Source organism: Pongo abelii, chromosome 4 (assembly GCF_028885655.2).
Source record: "Pongo abelii isolate AG06213 chromosome 4, NHGRI_mPonAbe1-v2.0_pri, whole genome shotgun sequence".
Taxonomy (NCBI): Eukaryota; Metazoa; Chordata; class Mammalia; order Primates; family Hominidae; genus Pongo; species Pongo abelii.
Genome location: NC_071989.2, coordinates 33,666,864 through 33,687,607, shown reverse-complemented (window position 1 = coordinate 33,687,607; position 20,744 = coordinate 33,666,864). Strand labels below are relative to the sequence as shown.

Genomic DNA, 20,744 nt, shown 5'->3' with positions numbered 1-20,744 from the left:
TATTATCAAAACAGTCTCATAAGCCCACGGTCTGGGTTGCGATTTGGATTAGAAAGCTGCAGTTTAATACGGATCAAATGAATATGCATTTCTGGAAGGAAGAAGCATTTTTTGTGGTCACAGTGAATGCCACTGGACATCACCAGTGTTAGACTTAGGGGCATCTGAGAAGAATGTGATATTTTTTCATATTTTAGTTTCTTGCTCAAAGCTAGGTTCCTTGATTCAGTGGCATGCTCTTATACTGGAATAGTTGATTTTGTTTGTTTGCTTTCTTGCTTATTGTGATTACAGATGTGCATGGTCATCTGTAATCAGCCTCCAAGATTTGGGAGCACCCTGAATTAAATGTGCATAATGAATCTGGCTACGCACTAAATAAAAATAAGAAATTTGATGCAGATATATTACAGTTTCTGTTCAGATTTGGGCACCACTCAAAGTTAAGAAGGGGAAAGGGAGGATATGTATAAAGATAATTTATCAAGGAACAGGTTTGATTCTTTTTTTTTTCTTGGTTTTGACTTAATGAACCTCAGGATTTTTTGAAAGGGATATATGGAAATCATAGGTAAAGGCATGAATGGTTAGTTGTGGAATAAGGAGAAAGGAATTTAAATAATAGGAATATAGATTAATTTGGTAATGGATCAGGAAACTTTGGTGGGAGATAGACATTTCTAATCATCTTTATATAATTCATTTTAAAATAATTTCTGATAGAAAAAGTGTAATGACAGTACAAAGAAGTCTTCCTTGCTCAAGTTCTCTACCTGTTAACATTAGACCACATTTGTTCAGTCTTCCCTAAATCCTTCAGTGTGTTTTCCAAAAACAAGAACACACTCCAGCATAACCAAATGCATCCAAACAATGAAACCAATAGTCATACAATAACACTATCCAATTCACAGACTCATTCAGATTTTTCCAACGGTACCACTTGTGTCTCTGATCCAGCATCCAGTACAGATTATGTGTCACTTTTAGTCCTCATATCTCTTGAGGTTCCTCCACCCAGAGCAGCTCCTTAATTGTTCCCTGGCTTTCATGCTCTGCACAGTTTTAAATAGTAAGGCCTTTCATTTTGAAGGGTGTTCTACAAACTGGGTTCATCTGATATTAATATTTACTTGGAACCAGTCTCAAGTTATGATTTCCTAGCAGTCATACTACAGAAGTGATGCGGTGTTCTTCTCAATTCAGGATTATGGGTATGCACAATGTCTATTTGTCCCACTACCAGTGAGGCTAACCCTGATCACAAGGCAAATTAGTGCCTACCAGATTTCTCTACTGTAAAGTCACCATTTTTCCCCTTGGTAATTGGTAAGTATTTGGGGGGGGAAGATATTCCAAGATCATGTTAATATACTTTTTTGTAGCAAAGTTCCACCCAGCAGCCTTAGCATTCACTGAGCATTCACTTAGCATTCACTGAGCAGCCTTAGCATTCATTCATGTAAACCACCAATATGGCTCTTGCCAAATCTATATTTATTAGCTGCATTCTATAGTAAGAAAAAGCTTCCCCATGAGTTAGTCTGAGTTCTCCAGAGAAACAGAACCAATAGAATCTATCTAGATTGATCTAGATAGATAGACAAAGATAATGATGTAGATATAGATACACAGAAAGAGATTCACTACAAGGAATTTGCCCATTCAGTTATGGAAGCTGAGAAGTCCTATAGTCTGCAGTTAGCAAGCTGGAGAACAAGGAGAGCTAATAGTATACTTCCAGTCTACTGGAATAGTATACTTCCAGAATCAGGAGAGCTGATGGGGTAAGTTTTAGTCACAGTTAAAATGCCTACCAAGAGAATTGACAATGTAAGTTCCAGTCTAAATTCAAGTCTGAAGACAGAAGATCTGTGTCCCAGCTCAAAGACAATCAGGCAGAGAAAGTGAATTACTCTGCTTTTTCCATCCTATTCAGGCCTCCAACAAATTGAATGAGGCCCACCCACACTGGAGAAGGCAATCTTCTTGACTCATTCTACTGATTCAAATGGTAGTGTTATCCAGAAATACCCTCACAGACACACCCAGAATAATGTTTAAACAAATATCTGGGCACTTCGTGGTTTAGTCATGTTGGAACATAAAATTAATCATCACACTCCTTCTCTTTCATTCAGTCAATAATTCATATCAGTATGCAATCAAGGATGCTTGTTTCATTTGGTGGTTTATAACCATGACTATCATTATTTTGATGCTGAAATTGTCCCAGTTTGGATTGCTGACAGTCACTTTCAACTGGATTCTGTGTTACTTTGACATACCTGCATTTTTCTTTAAGAATTTTCTTACTTTCTAGCACAGGAAGAACTTCCAGGTCATTTTGCATTTTCATTCCCTTTGACTTCGATGCAGCACTTGAATCCACATAGCATCACTTTCTTCAAGTAAGGCTTTTTACTTTTCCGGCTTCCATAATATTGCAATGGTCTATGCCTCCCTTTTACTTCAACAATTTTTTTCTCCTACTTTGTCCTCTTCCCAACTTCTAAATGTAAGAATTTCCCAAGATGTAATCTGAAGTATCTATTCTTTTCACAGACTCTCAGAAATCTTCCTCTCTCAGTACACATGTGATTTCTAAACAAGTGAATTCCCCCATGGCTGTATTTATAGCCTTGAAGTTTTTCCTGCATTTGTATTTGCCAGCTAATTATCTACTTTTAAAAGCTTTAATGTTATCACAAAATATGCTTAGCACCAGAACATCTTCAACATTCTGAACAAAACAGACGGTAAAGTTTCCGATTCCACATGTCAGGAACTTATAAGTCACTACTCACTCCTAACAAGTGAAAGGCTGAACAACCTGAAAAACCAACTCTTAGATCTTTAAAAGAAGTGAGGTCCCAAGGCAAATTGCTGCCCTCAAATTGGAGGGACAGGCAGGTGGATACAGAAAATCATGACATACCAGAGCAGAAACCTCTTCATGAACCAGTGCGAGGGTGGGAAAACATGAACTGTAATAAATTGTTGGAGGCTGGGAGTGGACAAATCTGAGAATTAAAATCTCCAGGTGGGTCCAATCATATGGATTCCCCCACGCTTTTGTGTTTTACCTCTAGGAGCTTGACCAGATTCTCACAGTAAATACTGGAGAAAAATTCCCTCATTCTTTCAGCAGTCAAAGAGGAAAAGGAACCATTTTGAAATATACCAGAGCACTCTGTTCTTAATAAGTTCTGCCCTCAGGAGAAACTAGTTAATCACAGCCTAACTTTCTGGGGTTTTATCACATCCTACCTGACTTGGGGAAAGAGAGAAGGAAAATACCTAACTCTAGTCCACTTTAGCCATTCTGTCTCAGCTAAGGGGTAGAAAAAAACAACTGTGAAACACTGTGACATTCAAAGTTCAGAAACAGGTTCACTAAAAGACAAAGACCTAATCTTAGAACTATAGGATGCTTCCTCTCCTCCCACAACTTACCACCACATTACTGAAGGACTATTCCCAGCAGATCCTTTTACCCAATACCTCATGTCAGCTCTCAAGAGAAAAATTACAAAGAATACTAAAAGGCAAAAAAAAAAAAAAATCCTACAATTTGAAGAGACAGAGCAAGCACAAGAACCATACCTGGAAGGGATATTTCTAACAGAGATGTTAAATTAACTAAGATTAATATGCTAAAGGCCCTAATGGATAAAGTAGACATCGTGCAAGAACAGATGGGTAATTTAAGCAGAGAGATGGTAATCCTAAATAGAAAGCAAGAAAAAGAAGTGCTAATGATCAAAACCACTGTAAGGGAAATGAAGAATATCTTTAATGAGCTTATTAGTAGGATGGACATGGCTTAAGGATGTATCAACAGAAACTTCCAAAACTGAAAAGCAAAAAAAAAAAAAAAGAAAAAAGAAAAAAACAACAACTGGTAAAACAGAACAGAATGTCTAAGAACTGTGGAACAACTACAAATGGTGTAGTGTATGCATAATAGGAATAGGAAAGGTAGAAGAAAGAGAAAAAAGAACAGAAGGACTATTTAACATAATAATCATTAATAATTTCCCCCAATTAACATCAGATATCAAACCTTAAATCCAGAAAGTTCAAAGAATAACAAATAAGATAAATGTCAAAAAATGACATTTAGGTATATCATATTCAAACTACAGAAACTCAGAGATAAATTAAAATCCTGAAAGAAGCCAGAGGGGGAAAGAAACATTTTACCTATAAAGATACAAAGATAGAAATTTCATTTGACTTCTCTTTAGAAACCATGCAAGCAAAAAGAAAATAGAGTGAAATATTTAAAATGTTAAGACAAAAAAAACCCCACCAACCTAGAATGCTGTGTCCTGTGAAATTATTCTTCAAAAATGAAGATGACATAAAAGCTTTCTCAGACAAAAATTGAGGAAATGTGTTGACAGTGGACGTGACTTACAAAAAAATGTTAAGATAAGTTCTTTAGATCTACATAAAGAAAGAAAGAAAGAGCATTGAAGAAGGAATAAGTGAAGGTAAAATATAAAATGCTCAGTGAAAACCACAAAAGGCAGAAAAAGAGGGAAGATAAAAATAAGAAAAAGGAAAAGGACAAAAATCAGAAAACAGTAACAAATATGGTAGATATTAATTCAACTATGTCAATAATCACTTTAAACATCAATGGTCAAAATGAGCCAATTAAAAGACAGAGATTGTCAGAGTGGATTTAAAAACAAGACTCAACTATATGATCCATTCAAAGAACCCACCTTAAGTATAAAGATATAGATTAAAGGTAAATATTAAAATTTTTTTTTATTCCATAGGTTTTTGGGGAACAGGTGGTATTTGGTTATATGAATAAGTTCTTCAGTGGTGATTTGTGAGATTCTGGCATATCTATAGAGAAAGAGATACCTTGCTAACACTAATTTAAAAAAGCAGGAATCATCATATTAATTTCAGACAGAACAGACTTCAAAGCAAGGAAAGTTATCAGGGATAAAGAAGGGCATTACATAGTGATAAAGGGTCAGTCCTCCAAAAAGACATAACTATTCTTAATGAGTATATGCCTAACAACAGAGCATCAAAATATGCAAGGCATAAACTGGAAAAACTGCAAGCAGAAATAGATGGATTCAAATTGGAGATGTCAACACTCCTCTTTCAGAAATGGACAAATCCAGCAAGCATAAAATTGTAAGGACTTAGTTGAAACCAACATTATGAGTCAACTGGATATAATTGACATCTATAGACTGTTTCATCCAGCAACAGCAGAACACACAATATTCTCAAGCTAACATGGAACGTTCACCAAGATAGGCCACATTCTGGGCCATTAAACATACCTTAACAAAGTCAAAAGAATAGATATCATGCAATGTCTGGTCTCTGACCACAACAGAATTAAACTACAAGTCAGTAACAGAGATAAGTGGAAAACTTCCAAATACATGGAGATTAAACAAGACATTTCTAAATAACACATGAGCAAATAATAATTCTCAAGAGAAATCTCAAAATATTTAGAACTAAATGAAAATGAAAACACAACTAATCATAGTTTGTGGGAAGAGTGAAAACACAGTTTAGAGGAAAATTTATAGCATTGAATGCATATATTAGAAAAAAAATATATAAAATCAATCATCTAAACTTCTACTTTAGGAAACTAGAGAAAGAAGAGCAAATCCAAAGTTAGCTGAAGAAAAAAGTTAAACATTAGAGCACAAATTAATCAAACTGAAAATAGGACATAAGTAGAGAAAATCAATAAAGCTAAAAGTTGCTTCTTTGCAAAGACCAATAATATTGATCAACCTCTAACCAGGCTAACTATGAAAAAAGAGAAGAAACAAATTACTAATATCAGAAGTGAAATAAGGAGCATCACTACAGATCTTATAGATTTTAAAAGAATGATAAAGGAATACTATGAACAACTCTTTGTCTACAGATTTGATAACCTAAATGAAATGGACCAATTTTTTGAAAGAGACTATTTGCCAAAACTCGCACAAGAAGAAATAGGCAATCTGACTAGGCCTGTATCTACTAAAGAAATAAGATTCAATAATTAATAACCTTCCAAAACAGAAAGCACCAGGCCAAGGTGGGTTCATTGGTGAATTCTACCAAACATTTAAGAAAGAACTTATAGCAAAGCTCTACAATCTCTTTCGGAAGATGGAAGCAGAGGGAACAGTTACTAACTCATTCTATGAGGCTAGTTTCACCCTAATACCAAAACCGGTCAAAGACATTGCAAGAAAAGAAAACTATACACCAATATCTCTCATAAACATAGATGCAAAATTCTCAACAAAATACAGTCATATGCTGCATAGTGATGTTTTGGTCAATGATAGACCATATACATGATGCAGTACCATAAGATTATAATGGAAATGAAAAACTCCTATTGCCTAGTGACATCATAACATCATAGCAAAACACATTACTCATGTCTTTGTGGTAATCCTGGTGTTAACCTGCCGCACTGCCAGTTGTATAAAAGCATAGTATGTACAATTATGTGCAGTACATAATACTTGATATGTTACTAGTTTATGTATTTATTACATACTTTTATCATTATTTAGAGTGAAGTTCTTCTCTATATAAAAGAAGTTAACTGTAAAACAGCTTCAGACACATCCTTCAAGAAGTATTCCAGAAGACAGCATTGTTGTTATATGAGATGACAGCTCCATGCATGTTATTATCCATGAAGACCTTCCAGTGGGACAAGATGTGGAGGTGAAAGACAGTGATGTTGATGATCCTGACCCTATGTAGGCCTAGGCTAATGAGTGTGTTGATGTGTTAGTTGTTAACAAAAAAAGCTTAAAAAGTAAAAAAAAAAAAGAATTTTAATAAAACAAAATGCATAGAATAGGGATACAATAGAGAAATATTTTTATACAGCTATACAATGTGTTTGCGTTTTAAGCTAAGTGTTATGAGTCAAAAAATTAAATGATTAAAGTCAGTAATTAAAAAATTTATAAGGTGACAGTTATAGTAAGTTAAGGTTAATTTATTGATGAAAAAAGAAAACTATTTTGTAATAAGTTTAGAGTAAACTAAGCATACATTGTTTTTAAATTCTACAGTAGTGTACAGTAATGTCCTAGGCCTTTATATTCACTCACCACTCACTCACTAACTCAGCCAAAGCAACTTCCAGTCCTGCAAGTTTCATTTATAGTTATACTGTTGTACCATTTAAAAAAATCTTTTGTATTGTGTTTTTACTGTACCTTTTCTTTCTGTTTATTTATTTATTTATTTATTTTGAGATGGATTCTCGCTTTGTCACCCAGGCTGGAGTGCAGTGACGTGATCTCAGCTCACTGCAAACTCTGCCTCCTGGGTTTAAGCAGTGCTCCTGCCTCAGCCTCCGGAGTAGCTGGGATTACAGGCATGCATCACAGCACCTGGCTAACTTTTTGTATTTTTAGTAGAGACAGGATTTCACCATGTTGGCCAGGCTGGTCTCAAACTCCTGACCTCAAGTGATCTCTCTGCCTTGGCCTCCCAAAGTGCCGGGATTACAGGAGTGAGCCACCATGCCAAGCCTTACTGTACCTTTTCTATGTTTAAATACATAAATACTTATGATTGTGTTCCTATTGCCTATAATAGTCAGGGCAGTTACATGTCATAACAGTTTGTAGCCTAAGAGCAATAGGCTGTGCCATATAGCCTTCATGTGTAGTAGGCTACACCATCTAGGTTTGTGTAGGTATCCTCTATAATGTTTGCACAATGACACAATTGCCTAACAGTGCATTTCTCATAATGTATCCCTATTGTTAAGTGACGCATGACTATTTTAGCAAATTGAATCCAACAACATATTAAAAGAAGTATATGCCAGGACCAAGTGGGATTTGTCACAGATATGCAAGGCTAGTTCAACATTAGAAAATCAATTCGTGTAATCCATAAAATGTACAGACGAAGGAAAAAATATCACTACAATTATATCAATAGATAGAAAAAGGATTTGACAAAATCCAACACCCGTTTATGATAAAAACTCTCAATAAATTAAGAATAGAGGGGAACTTCTTCAACTTGATAAATAATATACATGTAATCCACAAGTATATATTATATATATTTTATATATAATCTATAAATATTATATATATATAATTTACAGCTAACGTCATACTTACTGATGAGAAACTAGAAGCTTTTTAAGATTAGGAGAAAGATAAGGATGTCCTCTCTTGCTATCTTTCTTGAACATTGTACTGGAAGTCCTAGCTAATATAATAAGACAAGAAAACACAAAGTATACTAGTTAGGAAGAAAGAAGTAAAACTTACTGTTTTATTTTGACATGATTGTCTATGTACAAAATAAAAAAAAATTGACAAAAAACTTCCTGGAACTAAACAGTGATTATGATTATAGAAGGGTTGCAAGGAAAGTTACTATACAAAAGTCAATTGCTTTCCTATATACTAGCAATGAACAATGGAAATTTGAAATTTAAAAAACAATATGATTTACATTAACACCCTCCAAAAATAAAATACTTAGGTGTAAAACTAACAAAATACGTACAAAATCTATGTGAGGAAAACTACAAAACACTGATTAATGAAATCAAATAACTAAATAAATGGACAGATTCTGTTTATGGGTAGGAAGACTTAATATTGTCAAGATGCCGGTTCTTCCCAACTTGATCTGTAGATTCACTGAAATCCCAAACAAAATCCCAGAAAATTATGTAGATATTGATAAACTAATTCTAAAGTTAATATGGAAAATTATGTCAGCAAGATAGTTGACTAGAGATGTCTGATGCTTGTTCTCCCCTAAAAAAAAAAAAAGGACAAAACTAAAACAGTGAATAAACAAGTATATTTTGAGTAGAGAGACAGAGGAAACATGCTGAAGATCACCAGAGATAAAATCCCTGTGGAGCAGAGAAGCCCAGGATAGCAACATAGAGAAGGGTTAGAGGAAACGTCTGCACTGTCAGGATCTTTTCAGAGTCAGGGATACTTATTAAAGGGAAAAGGTTAGCTAGAGATAGATGCCCAGTAGTCTCCAGTGCCATTGCAGACACCATTAGTCCTTACCGCAGGGGAGCTCTCCGGTCCTCACAGGCTCCAAATCCAAGCTGGAGAGTGGATAGGAGTTTGTGTGGCTACATTGCCTCAGAGTAGGAACCTATGTTGAACACTTCTCACCCATGTGACTTAAGCTGCTATGGCATGACACCACCTTGAATCCAGATCCACTGCTAGAGTCTAGACTATCCTGGGGGCCAGTAACCATTGACTTTCTCCATCCCTAAGGTCCCACCATTATTTCACCACATTCACACAGGTGCCTGCAGTGTTGCAATAATGGCTGTCTGGAGGCTAAGACTGATGGTACAACCAAAACCCCAGTGTCTAAAACTACATAGCATACCCATCACTCCCTACCCAGCAACAGGCCAACTTGCATAGCAGAGAAGCCACCTAATAGCCAACCATCCACTGCACCTGCATGAACCCATGCCACACAGTTGGCCACCTCACCAAGCCCACCAAGCATGCATGGGCACGTGTGCACACACACACACACACACACACGCCTTATTTAATAAATGGTGCTGAAATAACTGGCCAGCTAAATGCAGAAAATTGAAACTGGACCTATCCCCTACACCATATAAAAAATCAACTCAAGATGGATTAAAGACTTAAATGTAAAACCCAAAACTATAAAAATACTATTAAAAAAATCTAGGCAATATCATTCAGTACATAGGAATGGGCAAATATTTCATGACAAAGATACCAAAAGCAGTTGTAACAAAAACAAAAATTGACAAATTGGATCTAGTTAAACTGAAGAGCTTCTGTGCAGCAAGAGAAACTATCATCAGAGTGAACAGACAACCTACAGAATGGGAGAACATTTTTGCAATCTATCCATCTGACAAAGGTCTAATATCCAGGGCCTACAAGGTACATAAACAAATTTACAAGAAAAAAACCCATTAAAAACTGGGCAATGGACATGAACAGACACTTCCGAAAAGCAGACATTTATGTGACCAACAAACATATGAAAAAAAGCTCAACATCACTGATCATTAGAGAAATGCAAACCAAAACCACGATGATACCATCTCATGCCAGTCACAATGGCAATTATTAAAAAGTCAGGAAACAAAACAACAGATGCTGGGAAGGCTGTAGAGAAATAAGAATGCTTTTACATTGTTGGTGCAAATGTAAATTAATTCAACCATTGTGGAAGACAGTATGGCAATTTCTCAAAGACCTAGAGCCACAAATACCATTTGACTCAGCAATCCCATTACTGGGTATATGCCCAGAGGAATATAAATCATTCTGTTACAAAGATACATGCACATCCATGTTCATTGCAGCACTATTCACAATAGCAAAGACATGAAATCAACCCAAATGCCCATCAGTGATAGACTGGATAAAGAAAATGTGGTACATATTCACCATGGAATACTGTGTAACCATAAAAAGAAATGAGATCTTGTCCTTTTCAGGGACATGGATGGAGCTAGAAGCCATTATCCTCAGCAAACTGGTGCAGGAACAGAAAACCAACCACTGTATGTTCTCACTTATAAGTGGGAGCTGAACAATGACAACACATGGACACAGGGAGAAAAATGACACACACTGGGGCCTGTTGTAGGGGGTGGGGGGAGGGAGAGTATCAGGAAAAATAATTAATGCATGCTGAGCTTAATATCTAGGTGATGGATTGATAGGTGCAGCAAACCACCATGGCACATGTTTACCTGTGTAACAAATCTGCACATCCTGCATAGTTACCCTGTAACTTAAAAGAAAAGAAAAAGAAAAAAAATTATAACTGGTACACAAAGAAAACAAAGTTTAGCACCACAGGAAACCACCAAACCAAAGAGGTAAACAAGTGAGAAAGAAAGGAACAAAAATTCTACAAAATATCTGGAAAACAATTAACAAAATGGCAGTAGTAAGTCAAGTTTTTACCTATCAATATTAACCTCAAAAATAAATGCATTAAATTATTCAATTAAAAGATATAGAGTGGTTAAATAGGAAAAAAACAAACTACATGCTGCCTATAGGAGACTCAACTCACTGTTAAAGACAAACAGGCTGAAATGATGGGATGAAAAAGATATTTATTGCAAACAGACATCAGAAGTGAACAGGAGTAGCCACATCTATGTCCGATAAAATAGACTTTAAGTCAAAAACTGAAAAGATACAAAGAAGGTCATTATAAAATGATAAAGAGAGCAATTCAACAAAGAATATATAAAAATTATAAACATATATGCACCAAACATCAGAGCACCTGTATTAGGCTGTTCTTGCATTGCTATAAAGAAATACCTGAGACTGGGTAATTTATAAGAAAGAGGCTTATTTGGCTATGGTTCTGTAAGCTATACAGGAAGCATGGTGACATCTGCTTCTGGGGAGGCCTCAGGGAGCTTATACTCATGGTGGAAGGCAAAGTGGGAACAGGTCATCTTACATGGTGGGAGCAGGAGCAAGAGAGAGACAATGAGAGGGAGGTGCTACACACATTTAAATAAACATATCTCATGACGACTCACTCACTATGAGAAGAACAGCACCAAAGTGATGGTGTTAAACCATTCATGAGAAATTCATTTCTATGATCCAATAATCTCCCACCAGGCCCCACCTGCAGCATTGAAGATTATAATTTGACATGAGATTTCGGTGGGGACACATCGAAACCATATGATCCTGCCCCTGACCCCTCCCAAATCTCATGTTCTTCTCACATTTCAAAATACAATAATGACTTCTCAACAGTCTGCCAAAATTTAACTCCTTCCAGCATTACTCAAAAGTCCCAAGACTCATCTGAGACAAGACTAGTCCCTTTTACCTATGAGCCTGTAAAATCAAAAACAAGTTGGTTACTTTCAAGATACAATGAGGGTATAGGGCTTGGGTAAATACTCCCCTTTGAAAAGAGAGAAATTAGTCAAAAGAAAGGGGCTACAAGCCCCATGCAAGTCTAAAACTCAGCAGGGCAGCCATTAAATCTTAATGCTTCAAAATAATCTCCTTTGACTCCATGTCCCACATTCAGGGCATACTGATGCATGGAGTGGGCTCTCAATGCCTTGAACAGCTCCACCCCTGCAGCATTGCAGGATTCAGCTGCTGTGATTGCTCTCATCAGCTAGCATTGAGTGCCTGTGGCTTTTCCAGGCACAGGGAGCAAGCTGTCAGTGGATCTACCATTCTGAGGTATGCAGGATGGTGACCTTCTTCTCATAGCTTTACTAGGCCAGTGCCTCAGTGGGGACTCTGTGTGGGGACTCCAACCTTACATTTCCCCCTTTGTACTGCCCTGGTAGAGGTTCTTCAGAGGACTCACCACCTGCAGCAACTTTCTGACTGGACATCCAGCTTTTCTATACATTCTTTGAAATCTAGGTGGAGGCTCCCAAGCCTCAACTCTTGCACTCTGCACACCTACAGGCTTAACAACACGTGGAAGCTGTCAAGGCTGATGGCTTGCACCCTCTGGAGCTATGGCCTGAGGTACCTGGGCCCCTTTGAGCCATGACTGGAGCTGGAGTGGCTGGGATGAAGGGAGCAGTGCTCCAAGGCTGTACAGGGCCACAGGGCCCTGGATCTGGCCAATGAAATCATTCTGTCCTCTTAGGCCTCCAGGACTGTAATGGGAGGGGCTGCTGCAAAGATCTGTGAAAAGCCTTTGAGGTTTTTTTCCCCATTGTCTTGGCTATCAGCACTTGCCTGCTTTGTAGTTATGCAGATATCTTCAGCCTACTTGAATTCCTTTCCTGAAAATGGGCTTTTATATTCTACAATGTGGCCAGGCTTCAATCTTTCCAACTTTTATGCTCTGCTTCTCCCTTAAATATAAATTCCAACTTTAGATAATTTATTTGCTCATGTATATGAGCATAGCCTGTTCTAAGCAGTCAGGAAACATCTTGACCACCCAGCTGCTTAGAAATTTCTTCTGCCACATGCCCTATATCATCACTCTCAAGTTCAAAGTTCCACAGATCCCTAGTGCAGGGACACAGTGCAGCCATGTTTTTTTGGTAAGGCATAAGCATAGTGACCTTTGCTCCAGTTCCCAATAAGTTTCTGATTTTCATCTGAGACCTCCTCAGCCTGGATTTCATTGTCCATATCACTATCAGCATTTTGGTCACAATCATTTAACTAGTCTCTAGGAAATTTTAAACTTTTCTCCATCTTCCTTTTCAGTTATGAGCCCTCCACACTCTCCTGACCTTTGCCTGTTACTTAATTCCAAAGCTGTTTCCACATTTTCAGGTATACCTATAGCAATACCCAACTCCTGGCACCAATTTTCTATAGTAGGCCATTCTCACATTGCTATAAAGAAATACCTGAAACTGGGTAATTTATAAGAAAAGAGGTTTAATTGACTTATGGTTCTGCAGGCTGTACAGGAAACACGGTGGCATCTGCTTCTGGGGAGTCCTCAGGAAGCTTATATTCATGGCAGAAGGCAAAGTGGGAGCAGGCCTTCTTACAAGGCAGAAGCAGGAGCAAGACAGAGCAAACAAAGGGAGAGGTGCTACACATGTTTAAACAACCAGATCTCACAAGAACTCACTCACTGTCACGAGAACGGCACCAAAAGAATGGTGTCAAACTATTCGTGAGAAATCTGCTCCCATGATCTTATCATCTCCCACCAGCCCCCACCTCCAACACTGGGGATTACAATTTGACAGAGATTTGGGTGGGGACACAGACCCAAACCATATCAGCACCCAGATATATAAAGCAAATATTATTAGATCTAAAGGGAGACATAGATGGCAATAAAATAAAAGTAGGGTACATCACCACCCCACTTTCAACAATGGATAGATCATCTAGACAGAATGCAACAAAGAAACATTGGGCTTAAACTACATGATTGACCAAATGGAATGTACAGACATTTACAGAACATTCCATCCAACAGCTGCAGAAAGCACATTGCCCTCAATAGCAAATGGAATATTCTCTTGGATATATTATATATTAGGCCACAAAACAAGTCTTAACAAATGTAGGAAGATAGAAATCATATCAAATATTTTTGACAATTGTATAAAACTTGAAATCAACAATAAGAAAAACTTTGAAAACATTCCAAAAACATGAAAATTATATGGCATGTTCCTAAATAACTAATGGGTCAATAAAGAAATTAAGAGAATGATAAGGTTTGGCTCTTTGTTCCCACCCAAATCTAATGTCATAATCCAATCCCTAGTGTTGGAGGAGGGGCCTGGTGAGAGGTGATTAAACCATGGAGGCAGACTTCCACCTTGCTGTTCTTGTGATAGTGAGTTATCATGAGATCTGGTTGTTTAAACGTGTGTAGCACTTCCTTCTTTGCTCTCTCTTTCTCCTTCTCTGACCATGTAAGACATGACTCCTTCCTCTTCACCTTTTGCCACGATTGTAAGTTTCCTGAGGACTTCCCAGTCATGCTTCCTGTACAACATGTGAAACTGTGAGTCAATTAAAACTCTTTCTTTATAAATTATCCAGTCTCAGGTAGTTCTTTATAGCAATGTGAGAATGGACTAATACAGAAAAATACTTTAAAATTTTGTGAAACTAACAGGATTGAAAACATTATGACAAAACGTATACAACACAAGAAAAACAGCTCTAAGAGGAATGTTTGTAACAATAAATACCTATGTCAAAAAAGAGAGAAATATTTAAAATGATCTAATGATTTACCACAAGGAACTAGAGAAACAAGAACAAACTAAACCCAAAATTGCTAGAAGGAAGGAAATAATAAAGCTAAGTGCAGAAATAAAATTCAAGATAAGATTCAAAAACAATTTTTTCCAAGATTGTGGATTAGAGGCTTTCAGCATGCCCCAGTCACTTGGAAATTGCAAGGCAATGAATAAAGATTAACTCTATGAACTTTAATTCAGAAGGTAAATGGGAATCCACCAGACTCACGAAAGACACCCCAGATCCTGAGGAGAAGAACATGAGCAAACAGCCCCCATGATGGCATCTGGTTGATAAGAGTGAAGCCACAGTACATGAGAGGGTGCAGAGAGCCTCCTCCTGTGACTCATCTTTCCACTGGAAATCTGAGCAATCCAGGCCAGAAGGAAATCATTTTGTTTCTCCTAAGCTTTGGAGCCAAGTTAAGGAGAGATTTGGAGGCACTGAGAGGGAAATACACTGGGAAATGCTGCAGGCATTTTCCCAAATCTGGGACCAAGGGCAGGATGAGATTTTTCATCTGGATGATTACAAAGTCAGTCATTCCTTGGCAACTTGGCAGTGGGTCCACACAGGCATTTTAGTCTCAGGCCAAAAACTAGAGTGCTTGCTCTGGAGCAGGGTAGTGGCTTTCACAGCCAGAATTCTGGAACGTGCCTCAGCAGTAGGCAGTGGAATTGTGCTGTCTGCCATTGCAAGCCTAGGGCAAGAGGACAGCTTCTACAGCTACAGTTTCTCCTGAGTGATGAGACTTGCAGCCAGGGCCAGCTTGGTGAACCAGTCTGTGTGTGTTATTGTTGGGTGCCCCAGCCTGCTACCTTGAGATCATGGTGCAGTGGGGCCTTCTCTGCTCCACCCCTAGAAAGATCTCCAGGCATTTGAAGCACCTACTCATAAGAACTATCACTCTGAGCCACCCCACCCTTCCTGTGCATAGATCATAATGCAGTTGGCTGTCTCTGCTCCACATCCAGGCAGACCTTCAGGCATTCAGATCACCCATTTCCCTGGATTAGAAGCCCAAGCCACTCAACCCTCTCTGTGCATAGATTGTGGTACACTTGAGCCCTATACACTCCTCAGCCAGGCAGATCACCAGGCATTCTGAACACTCACTCACCTAAATCAGCAGTCTGAGCCACCCTACTCTCCCTGTGCAGAGACTGTGGTTCAGCAGAGCCCTATATGCTCCATGCCCAGGTAGATATCTAGGCATCTCAAGTACCCACTCTCCTGGATTAGGAGTTTAGAGTATGTTTCCCAGCTCCATACCTAGACACTCCTTGGGGCACTTGGTGGCCACCCACTTGATTCTCATTCAGTGCTGGTACTTGTGCCAGTTATTGGGGAAACTGTAGGTGGGCATGCATAGTCTGACCCCACCCATCTTGTCCCATACCTCCCCAGCGCTGAGCAGGGATCTCAGAACACTGTGTACTTCACAGATCAGCCCATTGCTTGAAGTAACAGAGAGTTTCTCCTAGAAAAAAAGATAAAGTATATACCCAGTCACATTGGCTGCAGCTGGCTTTTTACTCATAAGAGCCATTTACTGGCTTGTAGGTCAAACAGGGCAGCATAATATAAAGCCTGATGAAACAATTTCTTAGAGCTATAGAAAAAAAAAAGACCAGAATATTCTTCCCAACTTCTTCACAGTCAGACACTATAGAGGCAGGGGGAAGGGAAAGGAAAACAAAATAATAATATTGTAGGGAATAAAAGGGAAACAAAAAATCCTACCCACATAAAAATAATTACAAAAATTAGAATTTCTAGCATCTCCAGATGAGAAGGAACCAGCACAAGAATTCTGAAACCGTGAAAAATCTGAATGCAGTGACACCACCAAAGGATCACAATAGCTCTCCAGCAATGGTTGCTAACCAAAATGGAAATTCAGAAATTACAAATAAGGAATTCAAAACATGGATTTAAAAAAAGCTCAGTGGGATCCAAGACAAGGTTGAAAGTCAACACAAAGAAACTTCTAAATCAACCCAGGAAAAGAAAGAAGAAATAAACATCTTAAAAACAAATCACTCAGACGCCTGGATTTGAAAAAGCTCACTTAAGGAATTTCAAAATATAATTGAAAGCTTTATCAATAGACTGGAACAAGTAGAAGAAAGAATTCCAGAGCTTGAAGACTGGTCCTTCAGAGTAACTCAAACAGACAAAAATAAAGAAAAAAGAGTTAAGAAAACTGAGCAAAATCTTTGAAAAATATGGGATATGTAAAGCAACCAAACCTACAAATTTTTGGCATTCCTGAGAGAGAAGAATAAAAAGAAAATAACCTGGAAATCATATTTGAGAGGATAATTCCAGAAAATTTCCCTAATCTTGTTAAGAGGTAGACATGCAGATACAGGAAATCCAGAGAACACCTGCATGATACTACGTAAAATGTACATCACCAGACTGTCAAGGTCAATGTGAAAGAAAAAAATCTTAAAGGTAGCTAGAGAAAAAGGCCAGATCACAAACAAAGGGAACCCTATCAGTCTAACGCAGATTTCTCAGCAGAAACCTTACAAACCAGAAGAGATTGAGGGCCTATTTTCAGCAGTCTTAAAGAAAAAAAAATTGCAACTAAGAATTTCATATCCCATCAAACTAAGCTTCAGAAATGAAGGAGAAATAAAATCTTTTTCAGACAAGCAAGTACTAAGTGAATTCATTAGCACTAGACCAGCCTTACAGGAGATCCTTATGGGAGTTCTAAACATGGAAACAAAAGAATGATATCTGCTACCAAAGAAACACACCTAAGTACATAGCCCACAGACCCTATAAAGCAATGACACAATAGAAGATACAAAACAACCAGCTAACAACTTTATAAAAGCATCAACACCTCATATATCACCATCAATCTTGGATGTAAGTGGTCTAAATGCCCTACTTAAGAGGTACAGAATTGCAAGTTAGATAAAATTTTTAAAAAGACCTATCCATCTGCTATCTTTAACAGACACATCTCACACATAAAAACACCCATAGTCTCAAAATAAAGGTTGGAGAAAGACCTGTCATGCAAATGGAAAACAAAAAAGAGCAGATGTCACTATTCTTATATTAGATAAAACATACTTTAAAATGAAAATGATAAAAAGGACAAAAATGGGCATTAAACAATGATAATGTTCACTTCAATAAGACTTAATTATCCTAAACATATATGCACCCAACATTAGAGCACCCAGATTCATAAAACATCTACTTCTCAGCCTACAAAAAGACCTAGTCACACAATAATTGTGACATACCTTCAACACCCCACTAACAATGTTAGACAAGTCATCAAGGCAGAAAACTAACAAAGAAATTCAATTCTGGACTTGAATTTGACACTTGGCCGACTGGACCTAATAGACTCCACTCATCAACCACAGAATATGCATTCTTCTCATCTGCACACAGAACATATGCCAAGATGAACCACATACTTGACCACAAAGCATATCTCAATAAATTTTAAAAAAATAAAAATCATACCAACACAACTCTCAGACCACTGTGGAATAAAAATAGAAATCATTATCAGCTGGACACAATGGCTCACACCTATAATCCCAGCACTTTGGGAGGCCGAAGTAAGTGGATCACCTGAGGTGGGAGTTCGAGACCAGCCTGACCAATGTGGAGAAACCCCATCTCTACTAAAAATACGAAAAAATTAGCTGAGCCTGGTGGCGCATGCCTGTAATTCCAGCTACTCGGGAGGCTGAGGCAGGAGAATCACTTGAACACAGGAGGCAGAGGTTGTGGTGAGCTGAGATCATGCCATTGCACTCCAGCCTGTACAACAAGAGTGAAATTCCATCTCAAGAAAAAAAAAAAAGAAAGAAAAGAAATTATTACCAAGAAGATCTCCCAAAACCACACAATTATATGGACATTAAACAACTGCTCCTGAATGACTTTTGGTTAAACAATGAAATTAAGGCAAAAATCAAATAAATGAAAACAGACACATTATAACAAAATCTCTGGGATGCAGCACAAACAGTGTTAAGAGGAAAGTTTATAGTGCTAAATGCCTACCTCGAAAAGTTAGAAAGGTCTCAAATCAATGATTTATCATCAAACCTAGAGGAACTAGAAAACAAGAACAAAGTAACCAGAACACTACTAGGAGAACAGAAATAAATAAAATCAAAGAACTGAATGAAATTCAGACCCCCAAAATCCATACAAAGAACCAATGAAAGAAAAAAGTAGGTTATTTGAAAGGATAAACAAGATGGGTACACTGATAGCTAGATTAACAAAGAACAAAAAGAAGATCCAAATAAGCACAACCAGAAACAACAAAGGTGATGTTACAGCTGATTTTGCAGAAATACAAAGATCTTCAGCGACTATTATTACCACTTCTGCACACACAAACTAGAATTTCCAGAGGAAATGGATAAATTTCTGGAAATACACAACCTTCCAAGATTGAATCAGGAAGAAGCTGAAACTCTGAAAAGACCAATATCAAGTTGCAAAGTTGAATCAGCATGAAAAAACCTACCAACCAAAACAGGCCCACACCAGTTGGATTCACAGTCAAATTCTACCAAACGTACAAAAAAAAGTTGGTACCAATTCTACTGAAACTATTCCAAAAAATTCAAGGAGGAACGATTCCTCCCTAACTCATTCTATGGAGCCAGCATTACCCTGATACCAAAACCTGGCAAAAACACAATGAATAAAGAAAATAGAGGCTAAGGTGGGAGGATTGCTTGAGCCCAGGAGTTTGAGACCAGCCTGAGCAATGCAGGGAGACTCTGTCTCTACACGTAATTTAAAAATTAACGATGCATGGTGGCACATGCTTGTGGTTGCAGCTACTTGGGAGGCTGAGGTGAGAGGATCGCTTGAGCCTGAGAGGTAGAGACCTCAGTGAGCTATGGTTGCATCACTGTACTTCAGGCTGGGTGATAGAATGAGACCCTGTCTCAGAAAAAAAGGAAGAAAACTGCAGGCCAATATCCCCAATGAATATAGATGCAAAAATCTTCAACAAAATACTAGCAAGCGGAATCCAGCAATATGTCAAAAAGCAAATTCACCGTGATCAATTAAGCTTCATTCCTGGGAGGCGACGCTGGTTCAATGTATGCAAATCAATAAATATGATTCACCACATAAACATAATCATAAACAAAAACCATATGATCATCTCAACAGATACAGAAAAAAGCCTTCAATACAACATTCTTTCATGTTATAAACTTTCATTAAACTAGTCAATAAAGAAACAGGCTGGGTGCAGTGGCTCACACGTGTACTCCTACCATTTGGGGAGGCTGAGGCAGGCTGATCACTTGAGGTCAGGATTTTGAGGCCAGCCTGGCCAACATGGTGAAACCTCGTCTGTACTAAAAATACAAAAATTAGCCGGGTGTGGTGGTGCACGCTGTAATTCCAGCTACTTGGGAGGCTGAGACAGGAGAATTGCTTGAACCTGGAAGGGAGAGGTGGTAGTGAGCTCAGATCATGTCACTGCACTCCAGCCTGGGTGACAAAGTGAGACTCCATCTCAAAAAAAAAGGGACATACCTCAAAATAATAAGAGCCATCTATGACAAACCAGAGTCAACATCATATGGAATGGGCAAAAGCTAGAAGTATTGCCCTTGAGAACTGCAATAAGACAAAGTGCCAACTCTCACCACTTCTATTCAACATAGTGCTGGAAGTCCTCGCCAGAGCTATCAGGTAAGAGAAAGAGATTAAAAGCATCCAAGTAGAAAAAGAAGAAACTAAACTGTCTCCCTTCACTGAGGATATTATTCTATGCTTAGAAAACCCCAAAGTCTCTGCCTAAAGACTCACGGAACTGATAAAAGACTTCAGTAAAGTTTCAGGATCCAAAATCAATGTACAAAAATCAGTAGCATTTCCATACATTAATAGCATTCAAGGTGAGAGCCAAATCAAGAACATGATCTTGTTTACAACTGCAGAAGAAAATAA

At 37.9% G+C, this 20,744-nt stretch overlaps 1 long non-coding RNA gene across 4 annotated transcripts in view; it reads right to left on the bottom strand.

Moving 5' to 3' along the window:
• LOC134761382 (uncharacterized) overlaps nucleotides 1-18,771 on the bottom strand; it is a 48,399-nt gene extending 29,628 nt beyond the window's left edge. Inside the window, exons 1-3 of one of the 4 annotated variants that reach the window (XR_010139934.1) lie at nucleotides 16,168-16,254; nucleotides 9,078-9,118; nucleotides 8,160-8,250 (exon numbers count right to left, since the gene is read on the bottom strand). This is a non-coding gene — a long non-coding RNA (uncharacterized LOC134761382). Of the gene's footprint in view, nucleotides 1-8,159; nucleotides 8,251-9,077; nucleotides 9,119-16,040 lie in introns of all 4 variants that reach the window. The other 3 variants (XR_010139932.1, XR_010139933.1, XR_010139935.1) reach the window with 3 other exon arrangements.
• Between the last annotated feature and the right edge of the window lie 1,973 nt (nucleotides 18,772-20,744).